The 26,824-nt window shown below is 37.3% G+C and overlaps 1 long non-coding RNA gene across 2 annotated transcripts in view; it reads left to right on the forward strand.

Annotated features, from left to right (window-relative positions):
- The first annotated feature begins 4,446 nt into the window (after positions 1-4,446).
- LOC115514110 overlaps positions 4,447-26,824 on the forward strand; it is a 352,463-nt gene continuing 330,085 nt past the window's right edge. For both annotated transcript variants that reach the window (XR_004343642.1, XR_003968879.1), the window contains exon 1: positions 4,447-4,727. This is a non-coding gene — a long non-coding RNA (uncharacterized LOC115514110). The remainder of the gene's footprint in view (positions 4,728-26,824) is intronic.

Raw genomic sequence — 26,824 nt, forward strand, 5'->3', positions numbered from 1 at the left:
CTCCTCCTGTGTTGTCTTCCTCTCTTATCCCTCTTCTACAGCAACTCTCCAGGGCTAGAAAAGAAATTTTTTTTTTTTTAATTTTTTTTTCAACGTTTTTTATTTATTTTTGGGACAGAGAGAGACAGAGCATGAACGGGGGAGGGGCAGAGAGAGAGGGAGACACAGAATCGGAAACAGGCTCCAGGCTCTGAGCCATCAGCCCAGAGCCCGACGCGGGGCTCGAACTCACGGACCGCGAGATCGTGACCTGGCTGAAGTCGGACGCTTAACCGACTGCGCCACCCAGGCGCCCCTAGAAAAGAAATTTTTAAAAAATTACTATAATAAATTAAAAGTACATATATGGAGTATGTACTGAGTGAAAATTATTATCTGTCACTAATTTGTGTATTACATAATTACCAAAACAACTCCTATGAGGCGGATACTATTATCCTCATTTTCCAAGTAAGGAAACTAAAGCATAGAGGGTAGGTAGAGGGTACAGCTCAAAGTCACCTAGCTAATAAATGGCAACGCTAGGATTTGTATCAGGTGTGGCTGACCCCTTAGCCTATGCTTTGAACTTCTCTCCTAAACTCTTCCCTTTTTCTTCAATAAACATGAAAATACTGAAATGTTGGGGTTTTATGCATACAGAGGTTACAGAAGCCATTTTATGGGTTTGCAAATGAAAGTTTTAATAAGACAGCATGGGGCCTGGGTTCAGCCACTTGCTTGACTGCCAAAATATCAGCTTGAGAACTAAAATCATCAAATATGGGTGTTAAACTATGTTGAGGGGATAGGTTTCCATGCTGCATTCTAGCTCTGTTCCCTCTCACACCTTCTGCTCCTTGGGGTCCATTCCCAATTATTTGCTTGAAACTTAATGTCTCTAGTTGACTTAGGAGGTGACTGGAAGAGAGGGTGGTGGGAATATCCCATAGTAGAAGGGGTCTCTTGGCCCTGTGCTCCAAAGCAGGCTTAACTGTGCTTATTAATTAGAAGGTAGGTGGTATTTTGGCTTGCTTATAGAAGTGGCTTGTGAGGAGATCCCTGGCCACAACTAAGAGATGAAACCACCAATTTTGGTGCTGGAGAGGAAGTGATCAGGGCAGAGAGCATGGTGGGGTAGAAGTACTTTTTAAATGTTCCTGGGGAAAGCAACAGTTGCCATTAAACATTGGCAAGAAAACTCTAATTCTCAAAATTTAGTGTGATTAATTCTCACTTTGGGAGGAAGCTTATTAAGAATACAGACTCTAGGTTCTGCTCACAGACATTCTGATCCTTTAAGTGTAGGAAGTTGCCCAGCAGTCTGAAGTTTGCCAGGTGCTACAGAAGATTCTGATACAAGTGGTCAAAGGACCATACTCACTTCACTGCTCTAACCCCCTGTAAGACAGCCAAACCAGCAAACCTGCTATGAGGAGAATGCACATTCTACAAAGTCAGCTTGTTGTTCAAATATCAATGCCATGTTTTAGGTTGAGTGGTTACTTTTAAATAAGTCTAGAAGGCTTTCCAGAAGTTTCCAGGCTTATAAATATTGGGGACTTAAATTCCTTATGTCAACAAATAGACTATTACACATACATAGACTATTTTCCCTTAGGAAAATCAGAATATTTTATACATGATGTGGTCCACACAGGATCCCTCTACACACATAGCATTTATCTAGAGTGAAGACCTTCTTGGAAAGATGCTACTTCCAGTGCTTATTTTATATTTGGTGTAAGATTGGAGTTAATTTTTTAACTGCAGATTTAGTTGATTTCAAAAGGTATACTTTCCTTCATGCAACTACATTGAAAGGTTCATTTCATGTTATTTTAACAATGAGTTTAAAAATCAGATAACACTCTATTGAAATATTATGGTTATGATTTGGCCATTTAATTAGACATTCAATCACAATGTAAACAACTACTGATAATTCCCGAAACATACCTTTTCAAAGGTTTGTGCTCTTCAAAGAAAGCTAGGTCATAAAATGTATTATGTTAAATCAGTATTGCTATCTTTTGCCTATAAACCCTATCAATTGTCTTTGTTTCTAAATCTGTATCCCTATTTTAAAATACAATCTTTCAGGATAGATACTGGAATTAAGCTTGGTTTTTCTGCCAGTTTTCTTTGACACCTTCTCTCTTTCCCCTAAAGCATGATAATGATTCTCTTTAAGGATGGGCGAAAAGAATTTTAAATTATTCTTATCTGAGCACTGGGTATTTTTTCCAGTGAGTATTTATTGAGTATATTTATGCACTTACATTAAAAGAAATCATCTTTTGTTGTTATAAGCTCCACGAGAAGAGAAAATGTCCAGTGGAGCACCTAACTCCTAGAAGGCATGCTCATAAATAATGACAAAACTGGGAAAATTTATTATTGAGAGAACAAAATAACTTCTCCTGTATTCTGTACTGATGAATATATAATAGTTAAAAGAATTTGGGTTAGGGAAAATGCTTGATTTCACTTTTTGGGGAAAAAATGCACGTTATCATTATAAAGGAAAGTTAACACTTCATTGTATTGCAACACAACCTGTAATGACAATATTCCAAAAGCATTCTCAGACTAAACCTTTAACATTAATAATTTATCAAAATTATACACGTCACTAACACATCCCAACAAAGAAGATTATGTAAGTAAGCCATCTTGGCATCAGTGATACTGAACATAGCAGCTATTTTCAATCCTTCATTAAAATTAGATCAAGATGTACTTGCATTATGTGTTACTGTTTCTGTAAGGAAGATTTACATTAGTTTAAGACTTACTTTGGTTGTAAGTGACATTTTCTTTTCCTTTGCCAGAAGTTAGAGACCACTACTCCCCCACTGCCCTCCACACAAAAGTTTTCAGTAGAAAGAAGCAATACAGAAAAACAGTGACAACAAAACACCTGCCCTGTTTACTCTCTCGTGTGTATAATAAGAGCCTTGTTCTCCCCCTAAATTGAGTCAGAGATGGGATGAAGGGATCGCTGGAGGCACCTGCCACTTTACCCTCAGGCTTGGTTCTCTGTCCCCAGCCTGGCTCCTACTACTCCAAATGGTGCAGCAAAGTAGATCAGTTTTAAGAAGTGTTTTAAAGCAAAGGATAGTTTATTTCTCACTAAAAAAACCCTCTCAAACCCTCAAATATTACTGTTTGAAAACATCAGACTTAAAAGTTACTTATCAGCAGGCTGAAAGGTGAATCCATGCGCCTGTAAATATATCCTGGCCTACTGGTTCATAATTCGTGTACCACGCTGAGGCCCAAGGAAAATCTCAAACCGAGATGTATTTAAAAAACGGAAAGACACCACAGATCATGTAGCTCTAGCCTCATGTATCACCGATGAGGAGATCTAAGTGGTTAAGTCACTTGTCCAAGGTCACGCAGAGCCAGTTACAGGCAGGGCTGGTGCGCGACCTTCTAATCTTTCCACCTCCCAACCCCCACGCCGCACAGGCCCTCAGTAGTTCTGGCTCCTAAAAGGTTCCCACCGATACGGTTCACAAGTCAGTGGCAGGTCAGCGACTCTTAAGCAATCGCACTTTTATTTGTTCTCCCCGCCTGCTCTAAAAAGTATTAAAAGGCACTCTCCTTGCCTTCTCCCAAACCCAGACACCCCGGAACGCTGAAGCCCCTCGTGCCGGAAAAGCCAACTCACCCGCAGCCCCTTGCGCGGGAGCCCTCGGACGTACTCTGGCCCTCCCCGCGGTCGCCACCGGCCGCGCCGCGGCCCGGGCTGACGACGAGTCCAGAAAGTCACCGGCGGTGACCGTGGACGCCAGGGGCGGGCCGCGCCGCGCCGCGCCGCCCCGCGGAGGCGCCGCAAACTTTTCCCGGCTCGCAAGTTGCCGGGCTCGGCGGCCGCGAGCCGACTTCCTTCCCGGCTGCGGGAGCGAGGGGGCGCCCCTTCCCCGGGCGGGGGCCAAGCTGGCCGGGAGGGGGCTGGGCGAGCCGAGGGACGGTCAAATAGGGGCCGGGGAAGCGCAGGCGCCCGCACTCTGAGGCGCGCGGGGTCGGAGCCCGGCCGCATTGTCTCCGCGGCCTCGGACCCAGCCCCGGCGGCGGCGGCACGGGCGGGCGCGGCCGGGAGTTGCCGTCCCGAATTTGCCGCCCCCTTTCGCCGCCGCCGCTCACCGCGTTCTTTGTGTGTCTCTCGCCGCCGCCCTCGGGTCGCTTCGCCGCTCTCCTGACAGCTGATGGGCTCGTCACGCTGGGTCCCGCGTCTTCCCAGCCGCCGCTAGCGAAGCCCGGCCCAAGGAGGACTGTGTAAGAGCGGTGACAGATGCTGTCTTACAGCCGCCGCCGCCTGGGGATATCTGAAACTGCCCTCGGGGCAGCCGGCTACTAGCCCTGGTACCGCACTACTCCTTAGAGACCCTTTCCACGCCAGGACCCTCCCGTCCTCCCTCCGCGGCCGCCAGCCCAGCTCCGGCCGGGCGCCGGGCGCCCTGCTCCGCAGCTGAGCGCGCTCGGTCAAGAATCCTGGGGAACCCGCTCCGCCCCCTGGCTCCCGCACCCTCCAATGATCTCGGCCTACAGGGGGCAGTTCCGTCCAATCAAGTGTCGGAAAGCCCGGCCAGTCCCCAAGAGTGTAGCCAATGGAACACGACTCCGGCAACACACCCGCCCTGATCCACTGGGAACAAACCGCTCAGAGACCTGAGGTGGGACCCAGATCCCGGCGCCCAGAGCAAGTCAAGTCCGGCCGGCCGGAGCTGTGTCACGAAGTGAGTCTATGGAGGCAGGTCTGGTCCTTAAATTACTGTATTGTAATAGAAGGTGTTGACGAAAATGGGAACGCTGGACGTACTGCTTTTGTAGGTCACCTCAATCCCTACTTTTAAACTCTTTTTCTGCCGAAAGTTCATGTGAAAGAAAACTGCACAAACACGTAGTAGCACTGTTGACTGTTCAAATTAAGGCCTTTACTTTTAGAACATTGCTTTAAAGCGTCTAACCGGACAGACAGTCCTCAGGTTGATGCATTTGTATTAATATTTGCCAGAACACCAGGTATCTGAAACAGAGGTTAGTTTCTATCCTGCTCTAAAACGCGGGTGATCATGGCACTGCCAACTTTTTTTTTTTCCTAAAAGAAAATTGCACTCGAGTGAAAATGTAGTTTTATATACAAATCATTTGTAATGTGAACTTTATTTCTGTAACAAAGTCACACAGTGTCTTCAGTAGAGGTTGGATAAAATAGCTGAATAGAAAATTATCATATATAGAGAGAAAGGACTTGAATAAACCACTTGCTATAAATGACTCTAGTTGTTAATCACAATACTTTGCAAGTAATAGTCACTCTATAGTTATTTATTTGATATGAATAGTATTCCTTAGCTATTGTTATTGTTGGTCATGTAAACTTTATTGAGCTCTTTATTGAAAGTGGACTATGCCGTGATGAAAACAGTTTCTGGTAACACATATTTGCAAATGTTAAAATCAAATCACACTTATAACTGTTATGCCTTGCTTAGGCTTAGACCCCAAGTCTGAGTTTTGTCAAAAGATCCAGATTCTTGATTGACTTTGAGCAAATCTCTTAATGGCTGTTAACAAAACATATCCCTAACTCTGCATGCCTTATCAAGGTGCTTTGAGATCCACCTAGGCAGCATTTGTTAAGATTTTGTGAGATGTTGTACCAAGTGCACAGTAGCCTGAAATATGTTTATTCTTTTTCTGTTTTACTAATAAGCAAGTATCAAGGTACTTGCCTACGAGAAGCCCAGCAATATTTCCTCTGCACATTTTTCCAACTTGAAATATTTTTGATCCCATCATTTTTCCTATAACTTAAATATGAATGAAGCTCCAGCCTCTTAATTCTAGAGCAAAGCAACATTCCTAAGTTTTGTTTTGTCTTTCTTTCTTCTTTCTTTTTCTTTTTTAATGGATATGGTTTTAAGAGAGAAATTTAATGTATCCTTTGACTGCCAGTGTGCATAGTTTTATGTAGAAGTTATTAATGGCTATGTCAAATTTATACCTATATAATCAAGTAACTTTTGCAGCCATTTATTAGAGATTCACTTAAAGCATTTGTGCTTAATTTTCAAAGAGGAAAGCAAATGTGTATTTTTAGAGGTATTTCCATGTCATAATGTAATTTGTTTACTTTGTTCCAAAATATGCAATCTCATACAGAAGTTTAATTATTACTTCAAACAAATGTACATATGGTAACACTAGAATGTGAAATTTGTTAAATTTAATTGAACCAGCAGTTGTTATTTTCAACTAATTAACTGCACAGATTTCATTTTCTGAGTGAAAATTGTGGAAGAATCAATCAGTATGAATCCAATGACCATGACTTATTAAGTGTATTTAAGTCAAAACCAGTGTTTGGTAGTTTCCTGATAATTGATGACTCCATACCCATTTATTAAAGGGAATGAATATTTTATCAATTGTCTGGGTAATATTTCTGACTTCATTGTGGTGATATTTCATTCAGTAAGTGATATTTTCAAAGTTTTTCATCAATGATTTCTTCATCATTTGTTCAATATGGAACAAGAGAGCTGTCACTCTTAGAGAGCTGCCAATTTTAACACACATTTAAATGTTTACTAGAGAAGCTGTGACTTTGGGGGTAGTTTGTAGAGATAATTTTTTTTTTTCAACGTTTATTTACTTTTGGGACAGAGAGAGACAGAGCATGAACGGGGGAGGGGCAGAGAGAGAGGGAGACACAGAATCGGAAACAGGCTCCAGGCTCCAAGCCATCAGCCCAGAGCCTGACGCGGGGCTCGAACTCACGGACCGCGAGATCGTGACCTGGCTGAAGTCGGACGCTTAACCGACTGCGCCACCCAGGCGCCCCGAGATAATTTTTTTTTAAATACAGAAACATACAGCCTTTAATAAGTTGTATCACATGATCTTGGTATATGACTACTGACAATTTGATTTTTTCTGTATTGTTACATTTAAGATACAATCATCTTAAGACTCCCTCGTGAGTAAGTATGAAGAATAACTTGATTCATATCTTCTGGATTCTGATCATTGATATGCCTCTGAATTTTTATGTGTCTTTGACAAATCAGGCTTCTGTTTGACTTCTCGCCAATTCACTGAATGCAGTTTACTCATTTGAAAATGATATTATTAGGAATAGTGAAATAATATCTATATAGAGAGAATAGAAAAATAATTTGTTCATTTTTCTTTCTGGTTCTGACATGGATGCGGGAAAATTCCTTTTGTGAACCATGACATTAGATCTCTTTAACTCTGCTTTTACAAAACTTGTGTTTTTCTGATTGCTTGAACCTGACCCTGCAGAGTGTTCTCATTGTGGGATGTATTTATGGCAAGACACTTTTATATGCATATGGGGGAACAGGGAGAAAATTCCAAAAAACACTGGTAATGGCACACTAGGCTTCCCTCCTCATTTTATTTCGGACCACAGTCCCTAAGGGAAATTTCTTTTAGAGTTTAGTATTAACAGAAATTTTGTTTCCCCTGAATTGAAATCTTTGAAACTTCTTTTTATTTCAACTATCAGGAAGCTCAGAACGAAATTTACAGCTCGATTTAGGAAGGTATTATGGCCTGTTTCACTGCAGATTTTTTATAAACATAATATTTGGCTTATTATTTTTCACCTATGTATTACTAGCTTATATTTGTATGCATACATTTATTTAAGCTACCTAAAATACTTTCTGAAATGATGTGAATTATTACAGGCATGAATAACATTTTGAACCATACATAAACCCTGGTGTGATAAGCTGAGCATAACGTAAGCAGAGTATATAGTGAAGACAACATGAAGGTCTGAGACTGCTGTGGTTTTGCTTCGCAAAGGAAGAGGAATCTCATTCACTAGGTGTAGAATCTCAAAACCTTCTTCAGAGAGGCAGAAAAGTATAGTACAAAATAGGGATTATTTATTACACTTATTTTGAAAAGTTAGTTAGGGGCGCCTGGGTGCCTCAGTCAGTTAAGCGTCTGACTTCAGCTCAGGTCATGATCTCACACTCTGTGAGTCCCAGCCCCACGTCGGGCTCTGTGCTGACAGCTTGGAGCCTGTTTCAGATTTTGTGTCCCCCTCGCTCTCTGCCCCTCCCCCACTCTCGTGCCAGCGCGCGCTCTCTCAAAATAAATAAAAAACATTAAAAAAAAAGAAAAGTTAAAGTTAGAGGGAACATATATTAATGGATGTTTTATGCAAACTCAGAGGTCTCCCTGATAAAAAGAATATTTGACTTAAATATAAAGTGAAATACATATTATAAATTATATTAAGTCATGGTCACTTTCCATGTAACCCTTCAGTAGCCTTTTTACTTAACACAGTAACCCCTAGAATATGTTTCAAATGCAATAGATCTTTTCACAAGGATCACTATACATACCCATTTCCTTCAATTTTAGTGTCTCTTTTAGAAAATAAATAATGTATCCCCCTGTTTTCAAATAATATTCTACAATGGTTTTATTTTTGAAAGGCTTTTCCTGAGTACGATATTGTCTTAGAACTATTGAAGAAATTCATCTTATAATTTTGTTTTATGAGATATGTTTTGATCAAATATGACTGATAGGTTTAACAATGATATTTGCTTCTAAAATAGAATCATTTTATAGCATCCCTTTTCCTGGCCAGTGGGTTAGCAGTTTGGGGTGCTCAGTGAATTTAAGAGAGTTTCTGTTGTGATAGAAAACTCAATTCAGCCTGGCTTAAATAGAAGAACATTTTTTTAATTAGCTCAAATATTTAACAGTTCACTTTACAACCTTGACAAAGTAAAAGTAAGTGGATAGTTAGCTGACAGAGGTAGAAGAGGAAAGAATAGCAAAAGTTGAGGGTGTAAGTAGAAGCATAAACAGCCTTATTCCACCTAGAGTGATGTCAAGAAAGTGACTAAAATTTATTGGACAAGAAACAGAAGTGTAAGTAGAGATTTCCAAAAACACTTAAAATAATAATATGATTATCAGAATTACAGAAATGCTGAGAAAAGTACTACAGTAGAGGATCTAAAGCCCCATTTTACATAGATGAGAATCAAGCACATGAAGAGATATATAATAAGTATATAAATCTATTAGTTATTTTATTATTTAAATTTTATATTTTTTCAACTAAATTTTTTAGTCTCCAAAATGTAAACATAGTCAAAAGACTTTCCCTTTTTGAGACTATTGCAGTTGGGTGTGAGGAGGATTGTTGTCTTATTTTTTTTAAACCAAATGTGAATATTATTTTTATGAAATTTTTCAATATTGCAAAAAAGTCATAGCATGAAATTTATATCAATATATGTTGGGAAACCACAATAATAAGGTAATTATGGTAGGATAAAATGTTGTTTAGAGTCCCAGTGTACTGAAATACAAATATTAATCAGAAATATACGTGGTACGCACTGTCAACGTGGAGCCTGATGTAGGGCTTGAACTCAGAACCGTGAGATCATGACCTGAGCAGAAATCAAGAATCAGAAGCTTAACCAACTGAGGTACCCAGGCACCCTAGGAGTATATGTGTGGTTTAAAAAAGCAAATATAATGTATATATAGTGAAATTACTTTATTTCCTTCAAAAGCAATTCCTAATGTAGTGGATTCTCTTTTATGTGTTTGAGAACAACTGTGCCTTTGGATCCCACAAATTCTAGTATAGATTGAGTATGGAGAGGGTTTTTGTTAAATGCCTATTTTTTGTTTTTTGGGGTTTTTTTTGATGAAGTAATTGTATCATTTGAAACCATTGGACTCAGCACACGGGAAAACTCCACAAAAATGTGTTCAATTGGGAGGAATGAATGAAAATTATGGAAAAGAAATTAGAAATCTAGAACATAGAATATTTGAGGAGTTCACATTTTTGAGCTTTTGGGGCTTCAAATTTTTCAGATATAGTACATTGTTAATTTTCTGTGCCAGTGAAGGAGAATATTGGGGCCACTGTGAAATGCTCCTGGGAGTCTCTTAGAATCAGTTCATTTTGGGAAATGAATGTGCTGGACTTGCAGTCTGTGTTGTAAATAGTCAAAGGCAAGGCAAAAACAAATCATTATCAGAAACCCTGGAGGAAGAAGTGTGTGTGTGTGTGTGTGTGTGTGTGTGTGTGTGTGTGTGTACACATGTACACAAGCAGACACACTCATGTGTAAGAGACTAGGCTGAATAAATGTTTGGATCACCTGCCAGTTGATAAGGAGCAGGATAAATGTTAAAAGCAAGTACAGAAAAATTAAAGAATCATCATGAAAGTAAAAACTACCATCATAGTGTAATGTTTTAATCCTGATATGATAAGTTTTATTTTATAATGTACTGTGCCATTTGGAAAGAATGTGGAAAATACCTGAACTCATTCTTATGTGGTTGCATCTTACCAATGTTCTCTGAAAATAAATACAGCAATACGTGTTGGGTTTTCATTAACTTTTTTTTCATTTGGAAAGAAACTTTATATATGTAATGTCATTATATCTTCATAGTTTTCCCTCCAAATAGAGAGAAGACACTTGGTGTAGTATTTGAATTCAAAGACAGTTTTGAGCTCTGCTACTTCAATGGGATTCAACCAGGCCACTAATTCCTCTGGGCCTATAAATGAGGATGTTAATAATTATAGATGCTGTATCTCTCTTGCTGTATTGTTTTGAGGGCAGAAGCAGCCAATTTGTTTGAACATGCTTTGTGGACCATTATGTGGGTCACCAATGTTCTTATTAGCATAGGTTCTATTCTTATTTTATAGAGAATGGAAAGGAGTCACAGTGATTGAGATGAGGCCTCTGTTACCCAGTTACGTAAGGTTGGGTCCCTGGTCTCAGGTCCGCAGGTCTCCTAATTATTCACAAGTGCCTATTCTACTACCTTGATCCATGCTTTTAACTGTGGTCAGTAAATATAAAATTAGAATAGTCATGTGGTTTCCTCAATTTCTTTTTTGGATTGAGGAGTTAGATTAATTTGTTACCAGGATTCTTCTGACTGGAAATCTTAACGATAATCAAGAATTCGGTTTTGTCAACACTCTCAGGGCTCTCCACTGACCTAGAAGTGGTGCAGGCAACCAAGCAGGGGGTAAAGAACTCTGTAGAAAACAGAGACGATTTCTCTTTCTCCTAAGAGAAGAGAAAGGGCATGGAAAATCAGGCAAGTGGTATGAGTTGGGAGCTACAAAGGTTCTGAAACTGTTCCTGATTTCCTGAATGTAGAGATAGAAGGGACATTAAGAGGATTTCTAAGGTTCAAGGGAAAATGTTCAGTGACTTTCTAAACATGTAAATGGCCTTGTGTGAGGATTTTTTTTTTTTCGGTTTTAGTTATTTGTTTCAGTGGATCCATATGGAACAAAGGAAAATAAAGAGTGGCCATGAAAATATAAGTCCCTCTCTTCCTTCCCCTAGAATTCTCAGAAAAATTAGGACTTTTGACATCTATATCTACATGACACATAGAATAGAATTAAAAAAGGAAAAAAAAATCCCTAATTGTACCTGAGGGTTCCCTTCTCTCTTGTTACCGCTGAAGCATATGGGTTAGAGAAACAGAAAAATTGTAGCATGTGGAGATAATTGCTGAAAGTAGATACCCAACATTGTGTGCTTTAGTGCTGTAAAAAATAGTTGTTTGAGAAAGCTAAGTATATTTATCATTGCAAATTTTGTCCTTAATGTCTAGTAAACGTTATGTTTAATTCATATAGGATGGAGTGTAAGTTGTGATTTATTAAGGATATAGTACAGAATATATTATATGAATAGAATAACATCTAGAAAGATCAACACCTAAGTGTGGTTATCTTGGTGTGGCAGAATTATGGTAATCCACATACTTTTCTGTATTTTCTGATAATTTTCCAATAAACATGGTAAAATAATAAAAAGGAAATTCTCAACTCTCTTGCTACATTAGTTTTAAAGTTTATGAATAAAGTGTATGCGTTATATGAATTATATTGTTATTTGCTTCTTATTGAAAATCTCTTTACTTGGACTTTTGAATCAAAAGTTTGAATATTCATTGCAATAAAATAATTTAGATGACTTTTACAACCAAATAAAAACAAGGAAATAATGTCAAGAGAAGTGAAATGGATTTTCATTGTGACAGTTACCTCTAAAATCTAAATTCTAGTTTTTTTGTCAGCTGTTTTTTTTCGTTTTTTTTTTTTTTAAGGGAAGTCTTTGTTGCTTAGTTGCTTAGTAGTTTACCTTAGGTAGACTACTTAAGGACTAGTAAAGTAATAGAGTAGCAAGTAGTCCCAACATCTGAGAGACAGGAATTTCACTTTTTGAAGACTTTGAGTAGATAGAGAAGATAGATAATACTCATGTGGCTCTCTGTGAGTGATATGACTTAGACCAGAGTTCTTGACTAGGGAAGATTTTGCTCCCCAGGGGACTTTGGACAGTGTCTGGAGATGTTTATGGTTGTCAAAATGGGGTGGTATGGAGGGGAGTGCTATTGGAATCTGGTATGTAGAGGCCAGAGATGCTGTTATACATGCTACGATGTACAGGACAACGCTCCACTACACAGAATTATTTGGTCAAAAATGTCAGTAGTGCATAGGCTGAGAAACCCTGTGTAGACCCCTTTTTATGTAGAAATAAAGAAAATAGTACCATCAACTTCAAAACTTAAATCAATCCTTATTTATATGTTGTCTTTCAAGCAATGAAAAATATGAAAAGTGATATTTCCCTCCCCCAAAAGTAAAAAAATAGAGACTTCTAGTACACTCCTGTGTTATAAAATAATATTTAAAGATTGAGAACCCTGAGGTAGCTATTCATAGTGTTTGAGAAAGCAGAATTAGAATAGTACAACTCATAGAAAACAACTGTGCTTCAGCAACTTAGTTGAGAATTTTTTTTTAGCATTCCTCACAAGGCTATTTTAAGTAGTAATTCAAAATGGTTGGGAATGTGAATCCAATGATATGTCAAGAACATACATTAATAATGACTGCTATTCTCCCAAGAAATAAATTAAAACACAAAATGCACTTATTATGATATTTTATGTGCCCTTCAGAATCATGAGTTATTAGAAAGGCAGTTCTGGGACAAGATGCATGGATACAGGACAGAAGTCTTCCTTTCCATCACCCCAACGTGAAACTTGTATTCTCATAGGAAGATTCCTGGGTTAAGAAAACAACAAGAACAACAACAACAATAACAGGAAGTTTGGCAGCATTCTGTATTGTGTTAACCCTATAACCCTGAAGCATGTTTTTCAGGGCATTAAAAAAAAGATATGCTTTCAGTTGGTTAATGCATGAAGTTCAGTGAAGGTTACTGAATGCTGTTTTATTTTTCTCCCTGGAGAGGGCATTAACTTAGTCCCTTAGGAATGAACACTGTTAACTAAAGTATACCCATTTAGTCTTTATTACTCCTTTCCTCAAAGAACAGGATACATTTTCATGAAGGATAAAATGATATGTCATGATTATATTTTGTTTTAGTTTTTAATTGTGTAATGTTTAAGGAGTTACAAAATTGTCCTTGGCAGGTTAGCTGAAGACATGTTGAGGATCAAGTTACTCTGTGCTGAGTCTTTCTTTTCAGTATATGATAGAATTGATTCTGTGAGGTTAATCAGAAAGGCATAAATCCTCTTCTCTAAATATTTACTATTACATATTTTTAATTGGTATATGGAGCAGGAAGGTAAAAGGATTATAGGATAACTTTGTAAATGTTCTGTACCTCTTCATAATTTTACAGTAATTTCTTTCTGGCCATTAAGTAATGTCCACTTACTACTTAATATTTGGAAAATTCAGGAAAGCATTAAAAAGAAAAATTACTCCATGGGGCGCCTGGGTGGCGCAGTCGGTTAAGCGTCCGACTTCAGCCAGGTCACGATCTCGCGGTCCGTGAGTTCGAGCCCCGCGTCAGGCTCTGGGCTGATGGCTCAGAGCCAGGAGCCTGCTTCCAATTCTGTGTCTCCCTCTCTCTCTGCCCCTCCCCCGTTCATGCTCTGTCTCTCTCTGTCCCAAAAATAAATAAACGTTGAAAAAAAAAAAAAAAGAAAAATTACTCCCAGAGACCACCACTTCTAACACAGGTCAACTTCCTCCCAGCTCTTTCATAAAACACACATCACCGTGTGCCCAACCCTCCCTTCTGCCTCTAACATAGAGTGAACATTTACTCATCAAACTTCTTCCAAAACAAAGTTTATAATGTCTGTATTGCATATCTTAAATGGCTGCACCTAACTCAGTTCTATAAGTGGTTCTGATTATTTTCTCCTCTGTAACACACATAGACATATGTTGTTCACAAATCAGTGAGTTCTCACGTACACTCTGGGGGCACCTGGGTGGCTCAGTCGGTTGAGCCTCTGGCTCTTGATTTTGGCTTAGGTCATGATCTCATGGTTTGTGGGGTTGAGCCCCAAGTCGGGCTCTGCTCCGACAGTGTGGAGCCTGCTTGGGGTTCAGTCTCTCCTCTCTCTGCCCCTCCGCCCCCTCAAAATAAATAAACATTTTCAAAAAGGCTCTGGTTTATGCAGATTTCCATGGGCATTTGCCACTGCTCTGTTCCTTTTATTCCCACTCAAAGTATATTGTAATAGGAGTAAGAGTGATATTACAGAGATAACCTTGACTGTATTCTAATTTATTAAATAATGTTTAGTTTGGTACTTATACTATTAATAGTAACAAATTACTTGTGATACACCTCACAACTAATGTTGGATATTTTGTAATATCTCTGGTGATTAATGATAAATTGAACTAATATGGGTATAATGTGACAATGAATGTTCCTGCCCTCAAATGTCCCCTAATTATTTCCATAAGATGAATGGCCAAAACTAGAGCTCTTCAATCTAAGGGCATTAATTCTTGATGTAGAGCTTCAAACTTACTTTCCAGAAAAGTCATTCCAATTTCTGAAATCATTTTCAACAATACTGGGCTTTAGAATTTAGTTTAGCTAATTTTATAAGTGAAAAAGATACCCTTTAAAACAAAAATACTTGGAATTAAGTAATTTGACTTTTTCCTTCATGTTTACTTTGTCCCTTTTGCTTAGCTTCTTTACCTACCTCCAACTCTCCCTTTCTTTCTCCCTTCCCACCTTCCCTCCCTCCTTCCATCTTTTCTTCTTTCCTGAAGTAAAAACTTCATATTCTTTGCCATTTTTTTCTGTTGTCATTTTAAGATTTACATAAGCTCTTTATATATGAACTATATGAAAATTTTTTGGTCATAGACCGATGTCAAATATTTTTCCCAGTTGTGTGCTTTTTAAATTATATTTACTTTTTATGATGATGAATGTTTAATTTCAGTTTTTGATGCTCTTTCTTATCATAGGGAAATTTCAATTTTTATTCTCTATAGGCAAATTTATACTACTACTTGCATGAGTTCTTTCAATGCTTTTATAATTAGAAAGCATTTTCCCATCCTGAGATCTGAAAAGTGCCCTTATTTTCCATATTTTCTTCTAGGAGAGTGTGTGTGTGTTTTCAGTTTTTAACATTAGAATATGTTTATAATTTTTTAATGTTTATTTATTTTTGAGAGAGAGAGAGAGACAGAGACAGAGACAGAGACAGAGTGCGAGCAGGGGAGAGGCAGAGAGAGAGAGGGAGACAGAATCTGAAGCAGGCTCCAGGCTCTGAGCTGTCAGCACAGAGCCCAACGCAGGACTCCAACTCAGGAGCCATGAGCTCATGACCTGAGCCAAAGTTAGATGCTTAACTGGCTGAGCGACCCAGGTGCCTCTTAACATTAGAATATTTTAATCATTCTACAGTTTATCTTATGGTATAAAGTGAGGAACTAACTTAATTTTATTTCCATTTGTTTAATAATTGTCTCACATCATTAATGAATATTCTTTTATGTCTACACTAACTTATTATGTCTGTCACCTTAATCTCACACAGAACTTTTTCATTCTTGTCATTGTTTTGTCTTTTTAATCTGCTAGAGTAGTTGGCTTGTTGTCTTTCTACTTTATTCCTGTGTTATATCTATTTTCACATCCCACTCGGTTCTGTTGAGACAAGCTTTCCCCATTAAATTTTTAAATCTTTTTTAGTTTTACCTATTTTTTCCTGATAAACTTTGGGAATTGCTTTAAAAAGATATCTTAGCATTGCACTAGTACTCCAAGAATGCACATTAGAATTTTGATGGATTAAATGAACCTATTTTTTCCTCATTCATCCTCAAGGTATGTCCTTTTATTCCTGAAAGTCTTTTTATTCTTCTTACAACCTCTCATTATTTTCATTGTATAGGTCCCACACAATTCTTAAAGCTTACTTTAGGGGGGCAGCTGGGTGGCTTATTTGGTTGGGCATCCAACTCTTGATTTCAGCTCAGGTCATGATATCACAGTTTGTGGGATTGAGCCCTGTGTCAGGCACTGCCCTGTCGGTGCAGAGCCTGCGTGGGATTCTCTGTCTCCCTTTCTCTGCCCCTCCCCTGCTCATGCACACACACTCTCTCTCTCAACAAATAAACTTAAAATAATGATTGCTCTTGGAAATGTTTATTATGATATTTGGTTAGAATGAGGTACTCTTCCATTAATTTTGGTTATATATTATAAATGTCAGAAATTTGATTGATTTATATATATTTATTTTATACTTGGTCACTTTGTTATTATATCCAATACTTTTTATTCAGTTGATTCCTTTAGATTACTTAGGTAAAAACATCATATTATCTATAAATAATTGTATTTGTCCCCAGTTTGTTTTTAAATTAACAAATACACCTTATGTTTCTATGGTTTTTTTCTTTGTTTTGGCCATCACTTCTAGGACAGGTGGAAATCATAGTGGTAATAATAGATATTCTTGACTAGTTTATGACTTGCCAGTGTATTGTTATAAAATGTGATGTAGGCTGTATGTTACATATAAATATTCCTTATTATGCCAATGAATTATCATTTTATTCTGAGCTTATTAAGCAAATTTAAAACCCAGAGAGAATACATTAAATTTTATCAAATTATTTTCCATATCTGTTGAAACATTTATGTATTTATTTTGCAGTCTGTGGTTTTTTATTAGGAATTATATACATTAATTCTTAGGATGATTTTTAATTATTCAGAGTAAATTATTATTTTAATATCATCTGAATTGAATATGCTAATTTGTAATTCAAACTCTTGCATCTATACTTAGTATTTTTAGGTTTTACTATGAGGGTCACCTGATTTTTAAAGTGAGTTAGAACATTTTTTTTCATATTTTTTCAATGCACAAGCAAAGTATACATCACAGGAATGATTTATTTCTGAAGTTGAAAAGTATTCAGGGGCGCCTGGGTGGCGCAGTCGGTTAAGCGTCCAACTTCAGCCAGGTCACGATCTCGCGGTCCGTGAGTTCGAGCCCCGCGTCGAGCTCTGGGCTGATGGCTCAGAGCCTGGAGCCTGTTTCCGATTCTGTGTCTCCCTCTCTCTCTGCCCCTCCCCCGTTCATGCTCTGTCTCTCTCTGTCCCAAAAATAAATAAACGTTAAAAAAAAGAATTAAAAAAAAAAAAAAAGAAAAGTATTCAATGATAACACTCTTGACTCTACAGCTATCTTGCAGGTAGTTACTGAAAACTTGTTCAGTTTCAGTTCTTCAGTTGATATTGGTCTTATAAATTTTTGTCCACACTTTTTTCCTTCATTATGTTGGAATCCTTATTATTAAGATTTTCAGATTTATTAAGCTAACTTATTTATGCTAATACTTTTAAAATTATATTTAAAATCATCTATGAATCTTATTAAATCCTTTTAAGATTATATGTTATTTATTCTAATTAGTTTACTATTTGTTCTTGATTAGGTTTGCTAGCACTTTTGGATTTTCTTTTATATATATATCCATATACATGTATATAATATATATAATATATGTATTTCTATTTTATTGAGAAATAATTGACATATGAGTATGTCAGTTTTGTCCCTGTGTAAGTTCAAATCCTACAGCATCAAGGCACCTGGGTGGTCCAGTTGGTTAAGTGTCCGACTCTTGATTTCGACTTTTAGTTTTGTCTCAGGCCGTGATCTCATGGTTCATTGGTTCGAGCCCCAAATCAGGCTCTGTTCTGACAGTGCAGAGCCTGCTTAGGATTCTCTCTCTCTCCTTCTCTCTCTGCCCCTTCCCTGCTTGTTCTCTCTCTCTCTCTCAAAATAAATAAACTATAAAAAAAGCCTATAGCACCATGGTTTGATTTACATGTATTATGAAATGATTACCACAGTAGGTTTCAGCTAACATCCATCTTCTCATATAGATACAATAAAAAAAAAAATAAAGAGAAAGAAATTTTTTTTTCCTTGTGATGAGAACTTTTAGGGTTTACTGACTTTATTTTCCTATATATTTTATACTAGTGTTAGCTATAGTCATCATGTTATACATTAAGTCTCTGGTACTTATTTATCTTATAACTGAAAGTTTGTACCTTTTGACCACCTTCCCCTACCCTATGCCTCTGGTAACCACAAGTGTGATCTCTTTTTTTATGAATTTGTTTGTTTTAGATTCCACATAAAGTGAGATGATACAGTATTTGTCTTTCTCTGTCTGACTTATTTTACTTAGTATAAGGCATTCAGGGTCCATCCATGTTATTACTAATGGTAAGATTACTAATGATAATCTTACTAATGGTAAGATTTCCTCATTTTTTATGGCTGAAGAATATATGTATGTACAACATATTATTATAATAAATATATTATTGTTTGTTTGTTTGTTTATTTATTTATTTATTTATTTATTTATTTATTATATAATTACAATTTACAACTTCTTTATCCATTCATTCATTGCTGGACACCTAGATTGTTTCTACATCTGTCTATTGCAAATAATGCTGCTAATGAACATGGGGGTGCAGATATCTTTTTGAATTACTGTTTTCATTTTCTTTGGATGTATTCCTCGAAGTGAAACTACTGGATCAAATGGTAGTTCTATTTTTAATTTTTTGAGGATTCTTCATACTGTTTTCAATAGTGGCCATACCATTTTACAATCTCACTGACAGTGCACAAGGGTTCCCTTTTCTTCAAATTCTCACCAGCATTTGTTATCTCTTGTCTTTTTGGTCATGGCCATTCTGACAGGAGTAAGGTGACACTTCACTGTGGTTTTAATTTGCATTTTCCTAATGGCTAATGATGATGAACATCCTTTCATGTACCTATTGGCCTTTTGTATACCTTCTTTGAAGAAATATCTATTCAGGTCTTTTGCCCATTTCTTAAATTGTGTTATTTGTTTTTTTGCTATTGAGTTTTGTAACTTCCTTATATATTTTGAATATTGACCTCTTATCAGATATATGGTTTACAAATACATTTTGCCATTTCATAGGTTTTCTTTTCAGTTTTTGATGGTTTCTTTTGGTGTGCGGAAGCTTTCTAGTGTGATTTAGTCCCATTTGTTTATTTTTTATTTTGTTGTTTGTGCTTTAATTGGCACATTTAAAATATCATTACTGAGACCCATGCCAAGGAGCTTTATTCCTATATTTTCTTCTAGGAGTTCTATGGTTTCAGGTCTTACAGGTAAGTCTTTAATCCATTTTGAGTTAATTTTTGTGAATGGTGTAAGATAAGGGTCCAGTTTCATTCTTTTACATGCGAATATCCAATTATCCCAGTACCATTTATTGAAACGATTTTTCACTCTTGAGTATTCTTGGCTCTTTTGTCATATATTATTTGACCATATATGCTTGGGTTTATTTCTGTGCTCTTGATTCTGTTCTATATTGGTCTGTTTGTCTGTTTTTATGCCAGTACCATACTATTCTGATGACTATAGCTTTATAGTATTGATTGAGAAAGTGTTAAGACTCCTGCTTTGTTTTTCCTTCTCTAAAGGTATAATTTTGTTCTTTCTTTCCTTAGAAAAGAAAATTTGTTTTTCCTCAGAAATTTGTTCTTTTTTCTCTCAAAGATAGAATTTTGGTAGAATTCATAAACTCTAGTTTTACTTCTCCTCTTCCTCACATTGTAGGTTATGGATGTAATCGTTTACAGGTGTTTTAGATTGTGTAATAACAGATTATTGTAGTTATGGTAATTTCTATTATGTTAGTTTTTCTTTTGACTTTTAAACTAGTGTCATAAGTGGATTATGCACCACTATACCATATTGTAGAATCTAACTATGACAGTGTATTTACTATTACCAGTGAGATTTCACTACTTTTTATGTTTTTATGATGTTAATTGGTATTATTTTACTTCCACTCAAAGAAGGACCTTTAGCATTTCTTTTAAGGCAGATCTGGTGGTAATGAACTCTCAGGTTTTGTTTAGGGAAGTCGTTATTCCTTCTTTGTTTCCTTTTTAATTTTTTAAAAATATTTATTCATTTCCTGAGAGAGAGAGAGAGACCGTGCAAGCAGGGGAGGGGCAGAGAGAGAGGGAGACACAGAACCCAAAGCAGGCTCCAGGCTCTGAGCTGTCAGCACAGAGTCCAACACAGGGCCCAAACACACAAGCTGTGAGATCATGACCTGAACCAAAGTCTGATGCTTAACCGACTGAGCCACTCAGGTGATCCTATTCCTCCTTTGTTTCTGACGGACAGTTTCAATGGTTATAGAATTCTTGGCTGGCAGTTATTTTCTTTCAATATTTTGAATATGCCATCCCATTCTCTCCTGCCCTGAAAAGTTTCTGTTGAGAAATTCACCCAGCTTTATGGGGGTTCCCTTGTATACAACTCCTCTATTTTCTCTTACTGCTTCTTTGTCTTTGAATTTAGATAATTTAATTGTAATCTGTCTTGGTTTAGCCCTATTTAGGTTCAACTTTTTGGGATCCTTTGGGCCTCATGGATCTGGATGTCCATTTTTCTCCCCAGGTTGGGGAAGTTTTCAGCAATTTTTGCTCTAAAATGTACTTTTGTCCTTTCCTCTTTTGTTCTTGTGGAATTCCCATAATTATTTCTTCTCATGTGTCTCATAATTCCTATAGCCTTCTCTACTCTTTTTTCATTCTTTTTTCTTCTTTGGGTAATTCCCAATGTCCTTTCCTGCAGGTTGCTGATTCTTTCTTCTACATGGTTGATTCTACTTTTGAAACTCTCTGTTGAGCTTCTCAGTTTGGCTAGTGTATTTTTCAGCTCTAAGACTTCTATTCCTATTTGGGGTGGATTTTTATTTTGTTTTGTTTTGTTTTTGATGCTTTCCATTTCTTTGTTGAACTTCTCATTTTGTTCATGCCCTATTTTCCTAATCTTGTTTAGTTGTCTGTATATGTTTTCTTGAAGTTCACTAAATGTCCTTAAGAGGATTATTCTGAATTCTTTTTTTATGTTTCATAGATCTCCATTTCTTTATGGTAAGTTTTTGGAGCTTTATTAATTTTTTTTGTGTTGTCATAGTTACCTGATTTTTTGTGATCTTTGATTCCTTATGTTAGTATCTGTGCATTTGAGTAATTAAGCTCCTATTCTGGACTTTACAGGTTTGCTTTGGGCAGAAAGTTCTTTGCCAGTCAGTTTAATTTGGATTTCTGGGTGTATCTGCTGGTGATGTCCTTGGGTAGGCAGGGCCTGCTATTACAGACTACTTTGGGGTGAGGCAATTGTTCAAACTCTGAGGACAGGGATAGGGAAGGTTGCCACTAGCTGAAAACAGCTGCGTAGAACTGTTGGCTTGTTTCCCTACCCAAATGAGGTTGCAGGGTAGGATCTGTGTTTGCCTAGATTCTCTGGTCAGGCTTGCTAGATGTTTAGGACTGAGTACTATATTCAGTAGTAGATGGCGCTATGAATTAGCTTTTTTGCCCTGGCAGGGCAGCAGGATGGGATGCAGGGTCTATATTCCTTATTGTTTGGGGACCTGGATCCGTTCAGAGTGTATACTAAATTACCTGGCCAAGTGAGGCCACCAGTTTTTCTCTGCAGACAGGGGAAGGCTTGGGCTGTGGTTCCTATTCAAGTGCCATTATATGTTGAATGGTATATGCAGCTTTCCATGTGTTCTGGCTATGTTCCCTGGTCAGAGAAGCTGAAGGCTATATTCAGTGATAACTGATGTTACAAATTAGATTCCCTGTCCAGGCTCAGTGGAAGAAGCATCTCTAAAGCTGGTAAAACTTTTTATTTATTGTCTTAACCCAAGCTGACCTGCATCCCAGGTTCCCTGACTGAACAGGGCCACTGGTTTTGTTTTGCAAACTCAGATCTGCCTGCCTGCCTCTCAGCTTGAATGTCACTGACCACACAGCTTCCAAGAATTGTCTCCAGCCATTCTGGTCAGATGGAGCCAGAAGATACATTCCACGTGGGTGGGGCTGGGATTCAGCTCCTTGCCTGGGCAGGGCCAAACCAGTCTCTAGGGCTGGCAAAACTCATTTGAGGACCTGAATCAAGCAGATCTGTACCCCATCAAGTTCCCTGGTCAAAGTGTGCCCCTTAACTTGACCTGAAGATAAGCAAAAGTGCTGGTTGGGATTACTACTTGTCACTGCAGGAAAAAACTCAGTCGGTCAAGATCCAGGTGCTGGTTATTGTGAGCTCTCCCCTGTTCTCCATCATGGTCAGATTCCCAGTGGCTGAGCCATGCAGGTTCCCCTGCAGTCCTCGTGGTGCAAGATCAGAGTAGGAGTTCTCACAAATCAACCCAAAATGCTGGGGGAGACTGGTTGATTCCCCCCTGGGTTCTCTTTTCCTTCTGGAGGAACTGGAGGCTCAGGGGAGACCTGTCTGCATGGTGCTATGCTGGCCTGGGGTTGGGGCAATGTGGTCAATGTGTAGCCTCTACTTTTACCCTTCTAATGAAATCTGTCTAGGTCTCTGTGATGCAGAGAGTATGTCTGCCTTACTCTCATGTTCTAGGATTCCCTTGATAGTATCTTGTTCTCAAATAGTTGTTAGTTATTCTTGTGAGAGGAGCAAAATCAGAAACAATCTGTGTTACCGTCTTGGTGATATCACTCCTGTGTTCTTCTTTGTGAATTCAGTATTATAGTTTATTTACCAATTTTACTGTTTTTCTCTTTTCTTGAGCGTTAATGTATATATTTATTTTTAATATTTTTTTGTTTTGTTTAGATTCTTTGTTCTGTTTGAACTTCTTGAAGTTACATTCAGTTTTATCTTTTAAACTATGTTTTTAATTGGAGCAAAAAATAGTTCAGGCCACATATGTACACTTGCACACATTCTATAAAGTTTGCTAAGTCACATTCCTGTTTTCATTATTTTAAAACAAGTTTGTGATTTTACTTTTCTTTTTATTTTTTCTAGATCGTAATTTAGGAAGGCATTTATAACTTCCAAAGTGTTTGAGTGTTGATCTTTTATTTTTTTTTAATTTATTTATTTATTTTGAGAGAAAGACAGAGAGAGTGAATTGGGGACAGACAGAGAGAGTGAGGGAGAGAGAGAGAATCCCAAGCAGGCTCCACACTGTCAACACTGAGCCCAACGTGGAGCTCAAACTCAAGAACTCTGAGATCACGACCTGACCTGAAACCAAGAGTCAGACCCTTAACTGATTGAGCCATGCAGCCACCCCCAAGGTGTTTGAATTTTTATTTAAACTTAAAAAAAATGTTTTATTGCACTGTGGTCTGAGAATGTAGGCTCTGTAATTTCTGATTTGGATCACTTTTGAACATTTTCTTTGTGACGATATTTGAATTTTTATGAAAAGTTATATTAATTTTAAAAATAGTGTCCATGTATATATATATGTTTTCCTGTTTTTAGGATAGAAAAGTCAACATATAAATAGATCCAAACTTACTAATTATATATATTTACCCAGTATATGTTTATCAGGGGCTAAGAAGGATGTGTTAAAGTCTCCCATAACAAAATGCTTTCCTTTTCTCATTTCTAATATTTCTAACGCCCTTGCTTTATAGGTATTGACATGATCTTACTCTGCTTGTAAAGTTGAATGACTATTTTTTTCCTTGTGATACATATCTTTATAAATATGTAATGACCCTTGGGCCACCATTAATATCTTTTGCCCTTTTTGAAATTAGTATTTCCTGTTTTCTTTTGTGAGTGCCTGATGCATACTTGCCCATTCTTTATTTTCCACTTGTCTATATCACTTTGTTTTAGAGTATTTCTTATAAATATCATGAAATTCAATGATTTTAAACTGGATTTGAAATTTTTTGTCTGCTATTAAGGAATTTTCAATCATTCAAATTACTATTATGACTAAAATGTTTATTCATATTTCTTTTGTGATTCTTTTTGTGATTTTCCTCAATTTTTTGGTAACATTGCTTATGTCATAAGTTTTTACACTCTCTAATACTTGTCTTTTAATTGTGTAAAGAATTATTTTTGATTTTTCAGAATTATACTTATTAATTCATATTTTTAATGATCAGAATTATAAAAGAAAAGGAAGATTTTGACTCCCTTCATACAAAATGAAGAATTTTGTTCAGTTTCCTTTTCTGCTTTGTCTTTTCCTCACATCTGTTTCTCTTACCAAAATCTACAAGCTTCAATCCATATAATTATCATTAAATTCATATTTTACTTGATGTGTTTGCTCTTTGTTTTATAACAATATTAGCAATAGTTCTTGTGATTACCTTTCTGTTGAGCTGGCTTGATGTATATCATGACTTCCTCTGCTTGAGGTCTTCATTAGGATTCATCTCTTGGTCAGTAGGAGTATAACTTTAACCTTTTCGAGAACCACACATGGATAGTTCATTTTTTGAGCTCCTGCAAACCTGTGGATACCTGTTTCCTTCATATCTGAAGGTCAAATTCTCTGGAAACATAATTCTTGCAACTTTTACCCTCACAATTTTTTCCTTAAGAGATGTTGCTGCATGGGCTTACATAATTTTGTTTGTGGAAAATAAAGTCTTATAAATAGCATGTGGTTCCATTTTATTAGAAGTCATTAATTCTTTTCCTTCCTGAATGCTTAAAATAAACTTTCTTAATTATTGAATTTAAAGTTTTTTTTCCAGAACGTAAGTCAATGTGATTCTATTTCATTTTCCAGTTTAATGAATTTTTGCCTTGAATATAGTGAACACTTCTGATTTTAATACTCAAGTCTTTCAGTGATGGTATTCTTTTATGTTCACAACTACTTCAGTAGTTTGTTTTGTAACTCCTGGTACAGATATAGGAGGTAAAAGAATTTCTTTAGGTTTAAGTACATAATCTGTGAGTGAATTTTCTGAGTTACAGTTGCATTTTTAGTTGTTTTCATTCTTTTGCATATCAGTCACGCCTCTTATAATCTTATACTTTTTTTTCATTCTCCGTATAACTTTCAGCTTCTGTTTCATAGAGTAAATGTTCTTTCATCTTACAAAGGATGACAAATCTTTCTAAAGTGGGTAAAGTAACTTTGGAAGGTATACTTTTTAATATAGGAGTTGAGAATTATGTTCCTTTTCCCTTTTCCTTCAATTACCCCATTTTCAATTTATTGTGGGCTTTCGGTTTTTTGTCTGTGCCTTTAAATAGTTAGACAAATAGATAATCTTATTTTTCTATGCAAGTGGTTTGTCAGTAGATTTTAGCACTACCATTTTTCCATTGTTAGGCTAATATGCCAGCTTTTAGCACAATTCTTTTTTTTTTTTAATGTTTATTTATTTTTGAGAGAGAGACAGAGTGTGAGTGGGGAGAGGCAGAGAGGGAGACACAGAATCTGAAGTAGGCTCCAGGCTCTGAGCTGTCAGCACAGAGCCTGATGTGGGGCTTGAACCCACGAACTGTGAGATCCTGACCTGAGCCGAAGTTGGACACCCAACCGAGCCACCCAGGTGCCCCTCTTAGCACAATTCTTACCATATGTTGTAGTTGACAATTCTATTGGCTTATGAAGGAGACTTCTTCCTAAATCTCAATTCCTGATTTTCTACACATCTGAAGTTGTAGTGCATGAGAAACTGAAATTCCCAGTGGGTCAGGGTCCTGGGTGACTCAGTTCGTTGAGCGTCTAGTTCTTAATTTCTCTCAGGTCATGATCCCAGGGTTGTGGGATTTAGCCCCACGTTGGGCTGTGTGCTGAGCATGGAGCCTGCTGAAGATTCTCTCATTCTGCCCCTTTCTCCCATTTGTGTGTATGTGCGTGTATGTATTCTCTCTCTCTCAAATAAAAAATAAAAAATAAGTAAAATAAGACAAATTTCTCAGTGTTCCCTGCTTTCAGGGCTCTTCCTCTCTTTGCCCAGTTGTTTGACATCCCTGAAGTTGCCTCCCAGATTCTGGCACAGGTTTGCCTGAAAGTTTGGGTCTCCTTGCATTGTATTTTCATATATATATTTTTTTTAATTTTTTTTTTACATTTTATTTATTTTTGAGAGAGAGAGAGAGAGAGACAGAGCACAAGTGGGGGAGGGGCCGAGAGAGAAGGAGACACGGAATCTGAAGCAGGCTCCAGGCTCCGAGCTGTCAGCACAGAGCCCGATTCGGGGCTTGAACCCACGAACCGTGAGATCATGACCTGAGCTGAAGTCAGTTGCTTAACTGACTGAGCCACCCAGGCGCCCCTCATATATTTTTTTTAAATTTCAAACAAATTTGGGTGAGAAGTTAGTTAGGAAAATCTTCATCAGGGGCTCCTAGCCAGCTTCTCTTTTAAAACAGAACCCTTTATACATCTTAGACAGATGCTTCCAAGCCAGAGAATCTTGCTGTTGTCTTAATGTCTTGAGTTCTGGAGGGCACTTTGGAATTTGTATCTGTATTACTCAATTAAGCAATCAATGATGAGAATGAATAATTCAAAGAATTGATCATCACACACATGCTAGTTTTTTTTTTTTCTTTTCCTGCTTGGTGCTTTCTGTTGACCTACTTCCTTATAAA

This window comes from Lynx canadensis, chromosome B2 (assembly GCF_007474595.2).
Source record: "Lynx canadensis isolate LIC74 chromosome B2, mLynCan4.pri.v2, whole genome shotgun sequence".
NCBI classification, from domain to species: domain Eukaryota; kingdom Metazoa; phylum Chordata; class Mammalia; order Carnivora; family Felidae; genus Lynx; species Lynx canadensis.